The sequence below is a fragment of the Chinchilla lanigera genome, unplaced genomic scaffold (assembly GCF_000276665.1).
Source record: "Chinchilla lanigera isolate Chin_1 unplaced genomic scaffold, ChiLan1.0 scaffold00021, whole genome shotgun sequence".
NCBI lineage: Eukaryota > Metazoa > Chordata > Mammalia > Rodentia > Chinchillidae > Chinchilla > Chinchilla lanigera.
The window spans coordinates 27,052,562-27,068,011 of record NW_004955422.1 but is presented as its reverse complement, the minus strand read 5'-3'; the positions used below and the strand labels follow the sequence as shown (position 1 = coordinate 27,068,011).

The 15,450-nt window shown below is 39.8% G+C and overlaps 1 protein-coding gene across 2 annotated transcripts in view; it reads left to right on the top strand.

Annotated features, from left to right (window-relative positions):
- Asip (agouti signaling protein) overlaps positions 1-15,450 on the top strand; it is a 128,530-nt gene that overhangs the window by 82,328 nt on the left and 30,752 nt on the right. The window contains exon 1 of one of the 2 annotated variants that reach the window (XM_005384833.2): positions 10,420-10,524. The exons of the other annotated variant lie outside the window; for it this stretch is intronic. The gene's annotated coding sequence lies outside the window, so the exon portion shown is untranslated. Of the gene's footprint in view, positions 1-10,419; positions 10,525-15,450 lie in introns of those variants that run through there. 2 annotated transcript variants of the gene reach the window in all.

Genomic DNA, 15,450 nt, shown 5'->3' with positions numbered 1-15,450 from the left:
CAAAATGCCCTTCATAACTCTTTGAAGTAGGTATTATTATTATCTGCATTTAATAACTGAGGAATCCAAGTCACAGAAACCTGGCTCAAGTTTTCAACCTGATAAACTGAGGTGATAACTACACTTGGCTAAATTCTGAATCTCTCACGATAGTATACTATTTTCCTACCTATATCAGTATGATGTGCCTCCCCTTTTTTAGGGTATGTGGGGTGTCTACGGATAGAAAGTTTGAAAGAAAATACATTAAAATGATTATTTGGTTAGTGGTTATGGGTTCTAGATTTCTACTCATCAATCCTCTGTCTCCTTGATTCTTATATATTATCTGATTTTTTATAATGATCATGTATAAACATGTCAAATTTTATAGAAAAAAATAAGGCAGATTTTACTGGGGAAGTAAAATAAGAAGTGTATGAAACTTCTCTCTGATGGAATACCATTTAAAAGCAAAGTCTCTGGAGTAATACTACCTGGATTCGAACCTCAGCTCTGTCGGCTTCATAATTCAGACCCTGGTTGAGTTTTATAACATCTCTCTATCAGTTTTGTCACCTGTAAAATAATTGGCACCAACCGGTGCTGTGGGGATTAAAGGAGAAAAAGTATATAAATGGTTTAGCATAAAATTTGGCATAAAGTAAGCGTACAATCAACTTTAATTATTATGTTGTTATTATCTTGAGTTCAACAAGCAAGTTACTCTATGTCAACTTTGTGGTAAATTCCAAAGCACCAACTTAAATGCATGATTTCTATACCTATCAGAAAGTATTACATTTACAGTAGAAGCTTTTCTGGTGAATCAAAAGTAAAAAAAAAAAAAAAAAAAAAAAAAGCAGACAGAGAATAGTTAAAAGAAAAAAGAAAAAGTCATGTTCTGAGGTTCCAAGTGGACAAGAATTTTGCCAGGGAACTGTTCAGCCTAGTACATCTGTAATTGCTGGTTAGTGCATTAAAATTAAATTAAATTAAGTTAAATTAAAATAATTTTTAAGTGAAATTAAAACTGTTTGTCAAAAATTTTTAATTAACCATAAGTACAATAAGGTAAAGCAAAGGGAATTAAAAGACCAGCTTGAATATTGACTCTGCCATAAAGCAACATGTGACCATGGGGAAAGTCCATCATCGCTATGGAACTCGGTCTCCAACTCTGTATGAACGTAGGAGGTCGAATGAACAGGCCTTAAATTCTCTCTCAGTTCTTTTTTTTATTTAAGTTTCCAAGGGGTATTTATCTTATTTATTTATTTATACTCAGTGAATGTTTTTGTTAGTGAATGTTTGGAGTACATGATGTTTACATTTATGTTAGGGAGTAAGTGCATATACTTAACATACCTTGATTCTTTTTATTTTCTTCCCCTCCCACCCACCTCCCCCCTTCCATCTCTAGATCCCCTTTCCCTATTATTATTATTATTATTATCATTATTTTAGTTCATGCGTGCAACATATGAAGATTATATTCATTAACCAGGTGGTGTACACCTGCAATTCCAGCACTCGGGAGGCAGAGGCAGGAGGATCGCTGCACGTTCAAGGCCACTTTGGACTACAAAATGAGTTCAAAGCTAGCCTGAACTACGCAGTGAGACTCTGTTTCATAAAAATTATTTTAAAAGGTACACATACATTATGCATCTTAAATCTTTTTATGTTCCCCTCCTCTCCCCGCTTCCTCCACCCTCAGCTTCTTGGTCTCCTTCCCATTTGTAAAAGATCTATCTGTTTCCTTTTATCAGTCTTGTATTTTGCTCTTTATTTGTGTTATGGAAAACCCAGTGATCTTCAGATCATGTATTTATTGATCTTTTACTAGGTTTTAAGTGAGCATCTCTGGGGCCAGGCGCTGCACTAGGACCTGGAGACACACTGGTGAATGAAACAGCATTTAAATGTTTCCTCTTATGGAGCTTACACTCTACATGGGAATTACAAATATTGAACAAACTGCACAAATAATCATACTTTTGTTGACTCTAAGAAAGAAAAGTACAGATTAGCATGAGACTAACAGGGAGAACTCGCCCGTGTTAAGATGTGTTCAGAAGGCAACAACCAAGCAAAAGCTAGAGGCTTACTCTGCCCCGATTTGCAATGATAGCAATTCAAGCAATAAACAGTAGCATTGAACCACAGCACCCTCTGACATCTCCAATAAGTTCGTAAGTTCACAGTACCCAGGAAATCTAGTAGCAAAATCTAATTTTGTGCCTATTATTCATTATACATTCCTAAATCTTTCAACAATTTAGAAGCCAGTTAAGTCTGTAGACCCGAGGGATTGGCTGTGGTACCAAAGTCTGTCAGATGGTGCCTCAAGTAGATGGTTCCTAATCCAGTTGCCCCCGACATGGTACGAAACCTTTCCCTGAAGATTTACTTTTCTTAATTGGGAAATAGAATTTTCCTTACCCTCATGTTCAGTCTGAACTCTCTAAAACGCCACAGTGCAGTGTCTTAAGGCAAGTCCCCCAAACTGCTCCCCCTGCTTCCTGGGCAAAATCATGGTGCCTGTGAGGTTCCTGGGATGGCCAAGGGGGACTGGGTAGAAACGCACAGATGGGAACTTGGGGGAGGATTGTGGTCTCCTGAAAAGGAATGACCGCAGCTCAGCATTAGAAAGTTCACATCCTAGCGCTGACTCCAACAGTCTTGTCTCCCGGTCAGGTTCAACCCCTCTACTTTCCTCACCGAAATATCTCCTGAACTCATTGTAGAAAAAGGGAGATGAGCTCCTTGAAATCAGGAACAAAATCTTTCTACTTCTTTCCCAAAGGATGAGCCCAAGGCTGCACAACTAGAAAGCCTTAAATAATCACGCTTCCGTCTATGTGGTGTTAAGACATTTGAGAGGCGATATAGTGAAACAGTCCAAATCAGATTACTGAACTGCTCCGTGCCTGTTTTCCCAAGTGTTAAATGAGAATAACACCTGCTTCACAAAGTCTTTGCAGGAGTTAAGCAAGATGAACTCTTTAAAACACTTAACATAGTAGCTGGCACACAATAAGAAATCACTGTCAAGTAATTGTTATTCTTTATTATTATCATTAATTGAGACAGAGTCTCACTATGTAGTTTAAGATAGCCTTGCACTCACTATGTTGCCCAGGCTGGCTTCAAACTTGCAGCGATCCTCCTCTTCAGCCTTCCCAGTGCTGGAATTACAGACGTGCACCACCACATACCACCAGCCCACTGGTAACTGTTATTAGTACTGCTGGGCTAGGCCATATCCACATCATTCGAAAGAGTAAAAAACGGTCAGGTGTGGTCGCACACACTTGCAATGCGTGCATTCAGGAGGCTGAGGCAGGAGGATCACCGCAAATTCAAGGCCAGCCTCGGCTACACAATGAGTCCAAGGTCAATTTGAACTACATAGCAAGACCCTGTCTGCAAAATAAATAAATAAATAAATAACTACTAAGGATAACAAAATGGCAACCCGAGTCTCAGACTACTATTTACATTTGTTTAATTGCCACTAATTCATTTCCTCTTAACTTTGAGCAATTTAGGAAGGATGGGCTGATTGTGGTGGTGCATGCTTGGAAAGAAAGAAGAAAGAAAGAAAGAAAGAAAGAAAGAAAGAAAGAAAGAAAGAAAGAAAGAAAGAAAGAGAAAGAAAGAAAGGGAAAGAAAGAGTTTATCAAGTGGTAAAGAATTAACTTTTTCCTTCTATATAGTCTCAGAGGACATTGTTCTTGTCTGATCTGTTCTTATCTCCAGTGCCAGTGATGCCTAGCACAAAATAAATGCTCAACAAAAACCTGAGTTCATTCAAATTGAATGAATTACCAACCTAGAACTCATTGAGAACCTAAATGTTTGCTTTGTGTTTTCAGGTCTTTAGGAAAACAAGTGAAACAAAAAATGTTTCAGTTTATTGCCTGCTCTATTTTCAAGATATAGTCTCACTCAAGACCTATGCCTTTGTTAAGACTTTGTACACCAAGAGGATTTATAGAGATATTATAAACACCATCACATTGCTAAATGAAAAGAAAGTAAAGAAGGAAAAGAGAGAGAGACTTAAATAATGCTGGGATGCCTTCATTGTTCCACTCAGTGATCATCTGAGCATGAAATAGGTGGTAGGAATCTGTTTTGTCAGCTATCTCAATTCTTGTATGAGCTTCACTTGGACCTCTGAGTCCAGTAAGTAAAGAATAACTTTACCAGCTAGGCAAGATGCAGTACTCCTGTAATCCCAGCTGAGGGAAGCTGAGGCAGGATTCCAAATTTGAGCCCAGCCTGAGCTACTTAGCAACTTAGCAAGACCCTATCTCAAAATAAAAAATAAAGGGGCTGTTATGTTTCTCAGTGTAAAGGCCCTGGTTCAATCCCTAGTACTGGAGGAAAAAAAAAAACAACCTTTAGCATGGCCCCTAAATGTAAGACAGACCCTTAATCTGGTACTCAAGTAAGGTAAAAGTAATCTGTTCCAACACTGAAAGGAAAAAAAGTAACATTTATTAAATTTATCAAGACACTAGAGTTCCAACATGACATCTTCCTAAGGAATTTCAAGGGAAACTTTGACTATAGGCAATTTTTACCATATATACTGACTTTAGAATATAACTTCAGGTCAAGGTAAGCCTTCACTAACTATGACAATTTTTTTTCTTTTTCTTTTTTTTTGTACCAGGAATCCAACTCAGGACCTCACACTTGCCAGACAGGTGCAAGGCCACTGAGCTACAGCCTCAGTCCCAACTATGTTAATTTAAATTACTATCACCAATTAGTTGTATGTGTGTATGTGGGTAGGTGTGTGTGCGTGTGTTCTGTAGCTGAACATTTCTTAGTTCATTTTATAAAGGTAGTATAATTATGATACTAGATCGAACAAGAAGAGTAAAATAAAGAAAAATTGTATATTAATTCCATTCATGAATAGATGGAAGTATTTTTTTAATTTTTTTTTTTGTTGTTGTTATTGGGAATTGAACTCAAGACCTTGCACTTGCCAGGCAGGTACTTGTGCCACTGAGCTATACCCTTGGTCCTCTAATTTTTTTTTTTTTTTTTTTTTTGAGATAGGATCTCACTATGTAGTTCAGGCTGGCCTTGCGTTTACTATGTAGCCCAGGTTGACCTCAAACTCATGGTGATCCTCTTGCCTCAGCCTCCCAAGTGCTGGGGTTATAGGTGTGCACCACAATGCCTAGCTAATTTTTAATTTAAACTGAATCTAGCAATGTATAAATAAATCTCAACATAATCAAATTAGTTTTATACTAGTAATGCAAAGGGGGTTTAATGTGGAAAATGAATTAACTTACTTTACCACATTAACAAGTTAAAGGAAAAAAACTACATATGGTTATACCAACTGATAAATAAAAATGCAAAATTCATTTATAATTTTAAAATAAAGGTAGGCAATAGAAAGGAACCTTCTTAATCTAATAAGGGACATCTGTAATACCACATATAATCATAAAATGTTGAAAGCACTCTTTTTGTGCCAGATATGGTGGCACATGCCTGTAATCCCAGCACTTGGTAGGCTGAGGCAAGCAAGTTTGAGACCAGCCTGGGCTGCAAAGTGAGCTCAAGCCCAGCCTGAACTACTTAGCGAGACTCTGTCTCAAAAAGATGAAAAGGGGCTGGGGATTTAGCTCAGCGGCAAAGCGCCTGCCTGGCAAGTGCAAGGTCGTGAGTTCGGTTCCCGGTACCAGAGAAAAACCAAAAAAAAAAAAAAAAAAGAAAGAAAGAAATATTCTCATTGTTGAAGAATTAGCAAGGATTCTTTTGTTTCATTAAACATTGGATAGAGATCCTAGCCAGTCCAATGAGACAAGAATAACAATAAAAATTACAAGAATTGGAAAAGAAGAGGAAAAAACTAGTAGTTATTTGTGGACATATGTTTATCTATGCAGGAAAATTTTAAATGATATAAGTGAATTACTATCTGAGGATTCAACAAGATTTATGAGTATAAAATCAATTTATAAAAGTCTATTGCAAGGGGCTGGGGATTTAGCTCAGCGGCAAAAGCGCCTGCCTGGCAAGCGCAAGGTCATGAGTTTGGTTCCCGGTACCGGAGAAAAACCAAAAAAAAAAAAAAAAAAAAAAGATTAAGAATTTTAGCCAGGCATGGTGGTGCACACTTATAGTCCCAACCCTCAGAAGGCTGAGGCAGGAGGATCACTGAGAGTTCAAGACCAGACTGGGCTACAAAGTGAGTTCTAGGCCTGCCTGAACTGCATAGTGAAACACTGTCTCAAAAAGACAAAAAAAAATTTTAAAAATCAAGAATTTTGATACTATAAAGAAGGTAAAAAGGCAGGCCAAAAACTAGGAGAAAATATTTATAACATCTATAACCAAGAAAAGATTAATATACAAGCTATTAGTGAATTTTAAAAAAACATAGGGGCTGGAGATAGAGTTCAGTGGCTCAAGTGTCTGCCTGGCAAGCATGAGGTCCTGAGTTTGATTCCCAGTACCAAAACATAAATAAATAAATAAATAAATAAATAAATAAATAAATAAATAAATAAAAAGAGATGGGAAGTAGAGAAAAGACATGAACTGGAGTGTCACAAAAAAGAAAATTAAATGCCATAAAATATGAAGGAAACAATCTCTTTATTAATACAACACAAATTAAAACTATGATAACATACTGCTTTATATCAGATGGGACATTAGATAGGTAGGTAGATAGATAGATAGATAGATAGAAGTAGCATGTGGAAAAAGAACAATTCACATTCACTCCTGACTCTCGTGTTAAATTAGTAAAATGAACTTGTGAAACATTCCGGCAGTTGAACATGCACATACCTTAGAACCGATCAATTTTGAACCCACCAGTTCTTCTCCCACGTACATGTAGTAACCACTATATGTGTTCACAGGAAACTTACAGAAAAATGTTCAGAGCAGCATTGTTCTTGATAGTCCAAACAGGGGCCAGGCATGGTGGCGTATGCCTGTAATCCTGTAATCCTAGCACTTGGGAGGCTGAGGCAGGAAAACTATTGCAAGTTTGAGACCAGGGTGGGCTACAAAGTGAGCTCAAGCCCAGCCTGAACTGCATAGCGAGACCCTGTCTCAGAAAGACAAAAAAAAAAAAAGAGTCCATACTGGGAGCAACTCATATTACCATCACAGTAAAATATGAATAAATAAATTGAGTATGATATTTGCTGTGGGGGCTTCATATATGACCTCTATTATGTTGCAGTAATTTCCTTCTATTCCTAGGATATTGTATGTTGGATTTTGTTAAATGCTTTTTCTGCATCAATTGAGATGATCCAACTGTGGTATTTTTGATAGGCAGTTTTTCTTTCAAAACTACCACCTTCTGGCCTTCAAAATTTCTGATGAGAAATCTGCTTCCGCTTTTATTGAGGATCATTTGTAGTGATGAGTCATTTCTCAGTGGTTCCAAGTTTCTCTCTGTGTTTTTTTGGCTTTTAAAAGTTTGATTATACATTTTTACGTGAATCTCTGAGTTCATTTTGCTTGGAATTCACTAGTTGCTTAGATGTTTGCATTATGTCTTTCATCAAATTTTGGAAGTTTCAGCCACTATTTCTTCAACTACTCTCTGTCCTTCATCTTCCTCTCTTCTCCTTTTAGGATATCCACAGTGCCTATGTTGTTCTGCTTGATGGAGTCCTGTATGTCCCATAGGCTCTGTTTATTTTTCTTCTATTTTTTTCTTTCTGTAATTCAGACATGGTCATTTCCATGGTCCTAACTTCAAGTTTGCTAATTCTTTCAAATGCTCACTCTAGGCAGGTTTTGTTTACTTTTTAGGTTTCCTATATCTTAGTTGATATTTCCTTTTTGTTCCTAAATTGTTGTCTTGACTTTTAGTTCTCTGAACATCTTAAAGAAAACTGTTTTAATGTCTTTGTCTAGTAGATCTGCCATCAAATCTTTTTCAAGGGCAGTTTCTCTTGATTTATTATTTTCTATTGTTTGATGGGGGTTTTGTTTTATTTTGTTGAGATAAGGTCTTGCTATGTAGCCCAGACTGGCCTCAAACTCATAATTATCATGCCTTAGCCTCCTGAGTTCTGGGACTGCATGTGTATGCTATCATCCCCAGCCTATTATTTTCTTTTGAATGTATCATACTTTTCTGTTTCTTTGTTGACTTTGTATTTTTTTAATCTAATAATACAGTAACTCTAAAAATCAGGTTCTCCCCTGTCCCCAGTGTTTGCTAATCTTTCCCTGGGCATAATAGTTACTTTCTAACTTTCACCATATATATAGTTTGTCCTAGTCTTTGGTGTCTGGCTCCTAAAGAGGAATAAGAAAAAATGAAAGGAGTAAAAAAGCGTGGGGAGCACTAGCTCTTTAAGTCCCCTAGAAGTCACTTTGGCTGGGGAGCCTAAAACATTGGGGAAGGTACAATAATGACTCCCAGACTCTTTGCATCTATATAGTCAGAACCAGAGCTGGGGATTTAGCTCAGTGGCACAGTGCCTGCCCGGCAAGCGCAAGGTCGTGAGTTCGATCCCCAGTACCAGAAAAAAAAAAAGAAAAAAGAAAAAAGAAAAAATATATAGTCAGAACCAGCCAAAAGCAATCGGAACACAACTTTCCAAAATTTGAAGGACAGAGTCCTTTGTGCCCACCTTGGTTCCTACAAGCTTTGTACCATCTGCTCCAAGAACATTGTGCCCTGCTTCCTAGCACAGGGCTGAGGTTAGGGGGTGAGTAACTGCTACTGTGCTAAAAGATGAGACAACAAACCCTGCGATTAGTCACACTTTACCTTCTAAATCTTTCCTTGGAAGTTAGAAACCTTCAGACACTAGAGTCCCAAAATAGTTATACATTTTGCTGGTGCGATTCTCCTGTAAGTGGGGAGATAGGCTCCCGCTGCTCCCTAACCTGTCATCTTCCCAGAATCTTCTCCTAGCTAATTTCTTTTAAGAAAATAATAATTTTATTTCTCACTTATATTCCATTATGTAAGCAGGATTATATTTTAGGCTGATGAAACTTAATCAGCATTCAAGCTGAGTTTTTCCTTAGGAGCTTCATGTCTTTTCTATTTTCTTTCCTTGCTTTTTCTTTCTTTCTGTTTTACTTAGCTCCACTCCCTCCAACACCTCATCCCACCACCTACATCCCTCAAACTTAAGAGGTTGCTCCCTTCTCTCGACTGCACTTTCAAATTCTTTATCTATGGGAAAGCCTTATGTGTTGAGTCATATGATGAATTAGAATTTTAAAAACATTCACATTTGTGGAATGTTCCTGTTTTCAAGGTATCTACATGATCTTATTTGATCTTCTTTTCAGCACAGGGTGGTAAGTTAGATGAGATAATGAGTTCAGACAGTTTATGTGATTTTCCCAATATCACAGAGAGAAATTAACAAAGCTCGACCTGGGTGGGATCGAGATCTCTGAGTTTTTTTAAAATGGTTTTGAAGATCAAACCTGCCACTTTGCTGGTAATATAGCTCAGTGGCACAAGTGCCTGCCTGGCAAGTGTAAGGTCCTGAGTTCGATTCCCAGTACAAAAAAAAAAAAATTCACAAACTGACTGCTTCACCCATGCTACACAAGCACTCTCTACTAAGCTATATTTCCAGCCCATCCTGGCTGTTTATTCACTTCTCTGTTTAGCTGCCCTTGTCCCTACAAACCACCAAAAAGCAATTGGTCCCTAAAAATAAATATAAATCAGTGAAGGCTCTGTCCCTACCTACCCTTTCGCCTCTAGCCCCAAAAAGCCACAAAAATGGGCAATGCTTTCATAGGGCCCTGCATTAAGCTGTGTTCTGCACAGCCTCTAAGCTTCAATCACCAGGGGAGGATAAATTGTGACCTTATAAATTCTAGCTGATTCAAGGAAAAACCGAGTGTGTAAGGAGAATAGCCACAGCCTAATGGTTTACAGAGTCAGCAGAAGAGCAACTCCTTCAACTGGTGAAAATTTACATAGAAATTTGAAAGTTGTGAGGCCAATACTGAAAGTCCCCAAAGAGGCTTCACTAATAAAGCAAGCAGACCTCAGCAATCTGCCTATCTAGGGCTTAACTGCTCTACCAGCTGCTCCTTAGCCCACCCAGAATTTCTGAAAGAAAATGAATTAAACCCTGCCAGTAGAATTTGCATTTCCAGGTTAATTCACTAGGCTTAAGTTTCACTTGGCCTCCTGGGGTTCATTCTGAATTAAACTCTCATTAAACTCTGCCTATGGAACATCCTCAGTACAGCCACCTCCCTCCCATGCCCTGCTAACCTCAGTGTCAACAGCAATTTCAATTCCAAAGACTAGAAAGATGTATAGAGAGACCAAACCGCAAAACTCGTGACCATCAGGACGACTCTGAACACATAAGTCTTGCTTGGCTGAAAGCAGAGGGATAAGATTGGGAAGACAGCTGCTGGGAGCTTCTAGGGCCTTTAAAATATCTCACACAGCTCGCCTTGCCTCTCCTACCCAAGGACAAGGAAGACGCTCTACTCTGGCTTCCCTTAGCGAGGCTGATTAAGGGCATAGTCATTGGGACTGTAAGTAGGAGAAAACAATTTTCTTTTTGTTCTGTTGCTTCTCTAGATTTAAGTCTCAAATGACCTGGGCTGCTGAAGATCCCTTCTATAAAAGAAAGATTACTCTTTACTTTGGCTTCTTTTGTTAACATCTGTTCTCCTAGTCTGCTTACTGCTGCTTTTCCTCTTATGAAATATTTCCTCTTTTCATGAGTCTTCCTGCCTGTGTAATACAGTGAAGCTTGAAATGATGTTTGTAGTATGACTAATTGTTTTCCTGTTCTTCGGCTGGGGATATGGCTCAGCGGCACAGAGCCTGCCTGGCAAGCACAAGGTCCTGAGTTCAATTCCTAGTACCAAAAAAAAAAGTATTGTTTTCCTAATCTTCTATTTGAAATTTCAAATGAAGCAACAAACCTTGCTCTGCAGCAAGGTAGAAACAAAGTTGCTTGACTGCCATTCTTCCATGGGAAGCATATGAATTCACTTGGCAACTTTAATATGCCTCCCAGTGAGTAAAGAACTTCTTGCTCACCCTTCATTTTCTGGAAAGTTACAGTCCATTTGATTAACTTATAAACAGTAGAGTAAAGAGGAGGGCAGTCTAAAGGAAATAATCGGCCTTTTGCTGACGAGTTGCTTTGTATTTCTCTTAACCCTGCTTTTTCATTTTCTACCAATAAAATAAATTGTTCTAAGAAAGAAATATTCTTAAATTTCAACCTTGACCTAGAGTCACATTTTAGTGTTTGTTTAGATGTCATCACAAAATTGCTCATAGAATCAGATTTTTTTTTTTTTTTTTTTTTTTTTTGTGTGTGTGTCTTTTTGAGACAGGGTCTCGCTATGCAGTTCAGGCTGGCCTTGAGCTCACTTTGTAGCCCAGACTAGCCTTGAACTCCCAAGGATCCTCCTGACTTAGCTTCCCAAGTGCTGGGATTACAGACATGTGCCATCACTCCTGGTTTAGTATCAGATTTGTAATGGTGCTTACAGAACAGAATTTAACATTTGGGAATGGCTAAGGAAAACCTTAACTTGCATGCTGATTAAGGTTCATCAGCCTAAAATATAATCCTGCTTAAGTAATGGAATATAAGTGAGTCTGCTGTGTACCCTGACTTCATTTCATATTTATTAGAATGAAAACAGATTACCAAATCTCCATTTATTACAAACCTTCCCTTGTCTTTCTAAGTGTTTGGTGTTTCACAATGGATTCCCAGGGGCTGGGGATTTAGTTCAGTGGCACAGTGCCTGCCCGGCAAGCGTGAGGTCCTGAATTTGATTCCCAGTACCCAGAAAAAAGAATGGATGCCCATTTTGACACTAATGCCCATCAGACAAAAGCTTGAGTTAATGTCTTCATATGTGGATGAGTTTGCTCTGTCTCAGTGACACTGGACATCTATTCTGCTGCTTCCTTTAGAGAGGCTGTAGACAGCTAAACTAATGGTATCCTGGAATCCCTTTTGGTTTTGTTAGTTATTTGGGGTACGTTAATGAAATCAAGAAATCCTGACCCACTTAAAAAAATGTCATATGTATGTGTCTTGAAATTTTTTCTGCTTTCTCCAAATAAATCTAATTTAGAGATATTGTGAAGGTTTGCTCAGCTGAATTTCTTTGGTTCTGATTTGATCCTTTCCAGCAAAAAAATTTCATCTAACAGCAAAGTTTCTTACCTGTCCTTTGATATGAACTTATTGGGGGCTATAGAAGATTATTGGCTCAGATTTGGGGGGCAGTGAGACAAGATCTCGCTATTGTAGTTCAGGCTGGTCTTGAATTCACTATGTAGCCCAGGCCAGCCTTCAACTCGCAACTGTCCTCCTGGGAATACAGGTGTGCGGCACCACACCTGGCTGTTGGCTCAAGATTTGGCCATGATTGATAGGTACAGAATGTACCCTATGTAAAGATCTTAGAAAATCAAAAGACAGCATGATTACTGGGGCACAACAGAGGGAGAGATGTGATTTCTAAAGAGCAAAAGCAAAACCAGTACAGTAGGTGCTAAGGTCTTTGTGGAATGATGATAGATAAAGCAGACTGATGAAAATGATATCAGGAGATTTAAAGGACTCCTTCTAGCTACTCCTACCTCTAATTTAGAGCCCCTTAGGTAGAGCCTGACCCGTCCTATGGTCCTTGGTTTCAGAAGAGTCTTGAAGCAGGCTGTTTATGCAAGAGCCAAACCACTTGAGGATGTAGGAAAAAACAAACTCAAACTCAATTTCTCCTATACCAGTGGTGGTGAACCTTGGCACTTGTGCTGCCACGGGTCGTTTGTACTATCAAAAGCTCTAATGTCAGGGATGTAGCTCAGTGGCACAAGTGCCTGCCTGGCAAGTGCAAGGTCCTGAGTTCGAGTTTTTGGTACTAAAAAAAAATGAAAGAAAGCTCTAAAACGTTCACCATCGCTGTGCTGTACTCTCGCTCACCCATCGACATGAAGACTTAGGTGACAGATGTATAGGGTTTTCCCCTGGCAAGCACATGATTCTGCATCAGACTAGGTGTCCCTCAATCCAGTTCTGACATTACCTACTTGAAGACAGATCCCACAGACTGAGGGCCCAGTCCTTAAGACTGTCTGCCACCTCTTCTGCCACCAGCAGTTATGAACTCCAGGTAGTTTTACCTGTGCATCTGACCAGCTCTTATACATTGGGGTTTTCACAGTCCCCTCCTCAGATCCAATTAGTTTTCTAGAGCAACTCACAGAAGTCAGGGAAACATGTTTATCAGATTACCATAGAGAATCTTACAAGCCGGGCATGGAGGCACACATCTGTAATCTCAGCACTCTGGAGAATAAGGCAGGAGGATTGCAAACTCAAGGCCAACCTGACCCTACCTCAAAAAAAAAAAGGATAGGCCAGGAATATAACTCAAGGGCACAGTGCTTGCCTAGCAAGTACAAAGTCCTGAGTTCGATTCCCAGTGCTGCCCACCCCTCAAAAAAGGATATTACAAAGGATTTTGATGAACACCAAATGAAGAGACACATAGGGCAAGGTTTCGGGGGGAGGGGCACAAGGCTTCTACGTTCTCTCCCAGTGCACCAGCCTCCAGGAACCTCCACATGACCAGCTTTTTTTTTGTTGTTTTTTTTTTTGGTTTTTCTCCGGTACCGGGAACCGAACTCACGACCTTGCTCTTGCCAGGCAGGCGCTTCTGCCGCTGAGCTAAATCCCCAGCCATGACCAGCTATTTAAATACCCTCTGAACCTTGTCCTTTGCAGACTTTATGGAGGGTTATTACATAGGCATGATTGATGAAATCACTGGCCAACTTAACCTTCAGCACTTTCCCTTTCTCTAGAGGGTGGGGGTAGAGCTGGAAGTCCCAACCCTCCAAGCCTGCCTTGGTCCTTCCTTCCCTGCCCTCTATTCTGAAGCTACCTAGAAGCTGCCAGTCATCAGTCAACTCGTTAGGATACAAAAAGACACTACTCTGTTGATTCCAAGTACTTTATGAATTGTACGTCTGGAAATAGGCAGGAAGACCAAATATACTTTCTATATCACACCACCAATTATAATATTATTGAATTTGACATCTATTGGCATAGTAAATGAACTACTTGAGTCAAGCACAACAGTCAAAGTTTGTGTGGGTAGATGCTACCCAGGAGATCAAATTATTCCTTGTTTAAATGGTAACAATGGTTTTATTCAAGATTATTGCCCTAGGGGAGAGAAATTGTGTTCAACTCTGAATACAGTAAAGGCGCCTGGGGCATGGGGGAGACAATGATGGAAAATTGCTAAGAGGAAATATCAAGGATAGAGGGATTCACGCTGAACTAACCTAAGGGGATATTTGCAAAAGGCTGATCATCAAGGGTGGGGGATGAAGAACTTGATTGGCTGTAACAGTGGGGTGATTCACTGCACTGAAGTAGCAAGAGTCTTGCTGAAACTAAACTTTGCAAAGGCAGGACTGTAGGTCAAAATCAAGGCCTAGTTGGAAAGAGGGCTCAGTTGAGCCCAACTAAAGTTTGGTCAAGGAGAGAGTGTCCATACCTATAAGCTTCTGCCTCTTCTCCTTTTTCTCCCTACTGCCTCAGCCCCTACAAAGGAGGGGGTCTCTCCCTCCCTCAGCCAGCCCCTTGCCCTACGCTTCCCAGAACTTCCTCCTTACTGAAGAATGAGAACACGAGCCTCTCAGGACTCCAGATTCAGCATCTCAATTAGCAGAGATTTCTAGTCCCGGATTTCCAGGGTCAGTTCAGCCCATGATAAAGGAGTCAGGGTCCTCTCTTGTTTTGGGAAATGTGCCTCCTAAATGTGGAAAGCCATCCCTGACAGCCTCGCTGGGAGAATTTGCAGTCTTCAGCCTTGGGGAGAGCCTTGTCCGTAAAGGAAACAGAGCGAGGGACTGAGTAAACACATTACCCTCCCCTTTGGCGGTACATCCTTAGTCATTTTGACAGCCAACAACTTTTACTGTGCGATGGAACTGAAGGAGTTCTGAAACTAGGCCTCAGGAAGTGGAATAAATATTATTTGGTTTTGGAAACAATTTCTTCCATAGTCAGTTGGGCTGGTCATGCCAGCAAATAAAGGACTTTATAGTTCTTTCTTTTCACTGCAGGAACAAAATCAACCTTTTCGTGCAGCTCTGGAGTTATAGGGAGCTGGGATTGACTCCCTTCTCTGTCACCCAGTAATGCTGTGGCCTTCTGCACAGGGGTTCTGTTTCCTCCTCTGAGATGTACATAAAAATACATAATATGCCTAGACCAGAACCAGCCACATAGCAGATGCTCAGGAAACGACAACGATTATGACTCATGTCCCCAGTTTCGTCACTAAATGGTAATTGGAGCTCTCTTGGAATGAAGGTGGGGAGAGCAGCACAGGGGAAGAGGTTTGAGTCTGCACTCTTCAGTGCCCACCTGAGAAATCCCCTGGCTACTCTGGACCTCAGTTTCTGAC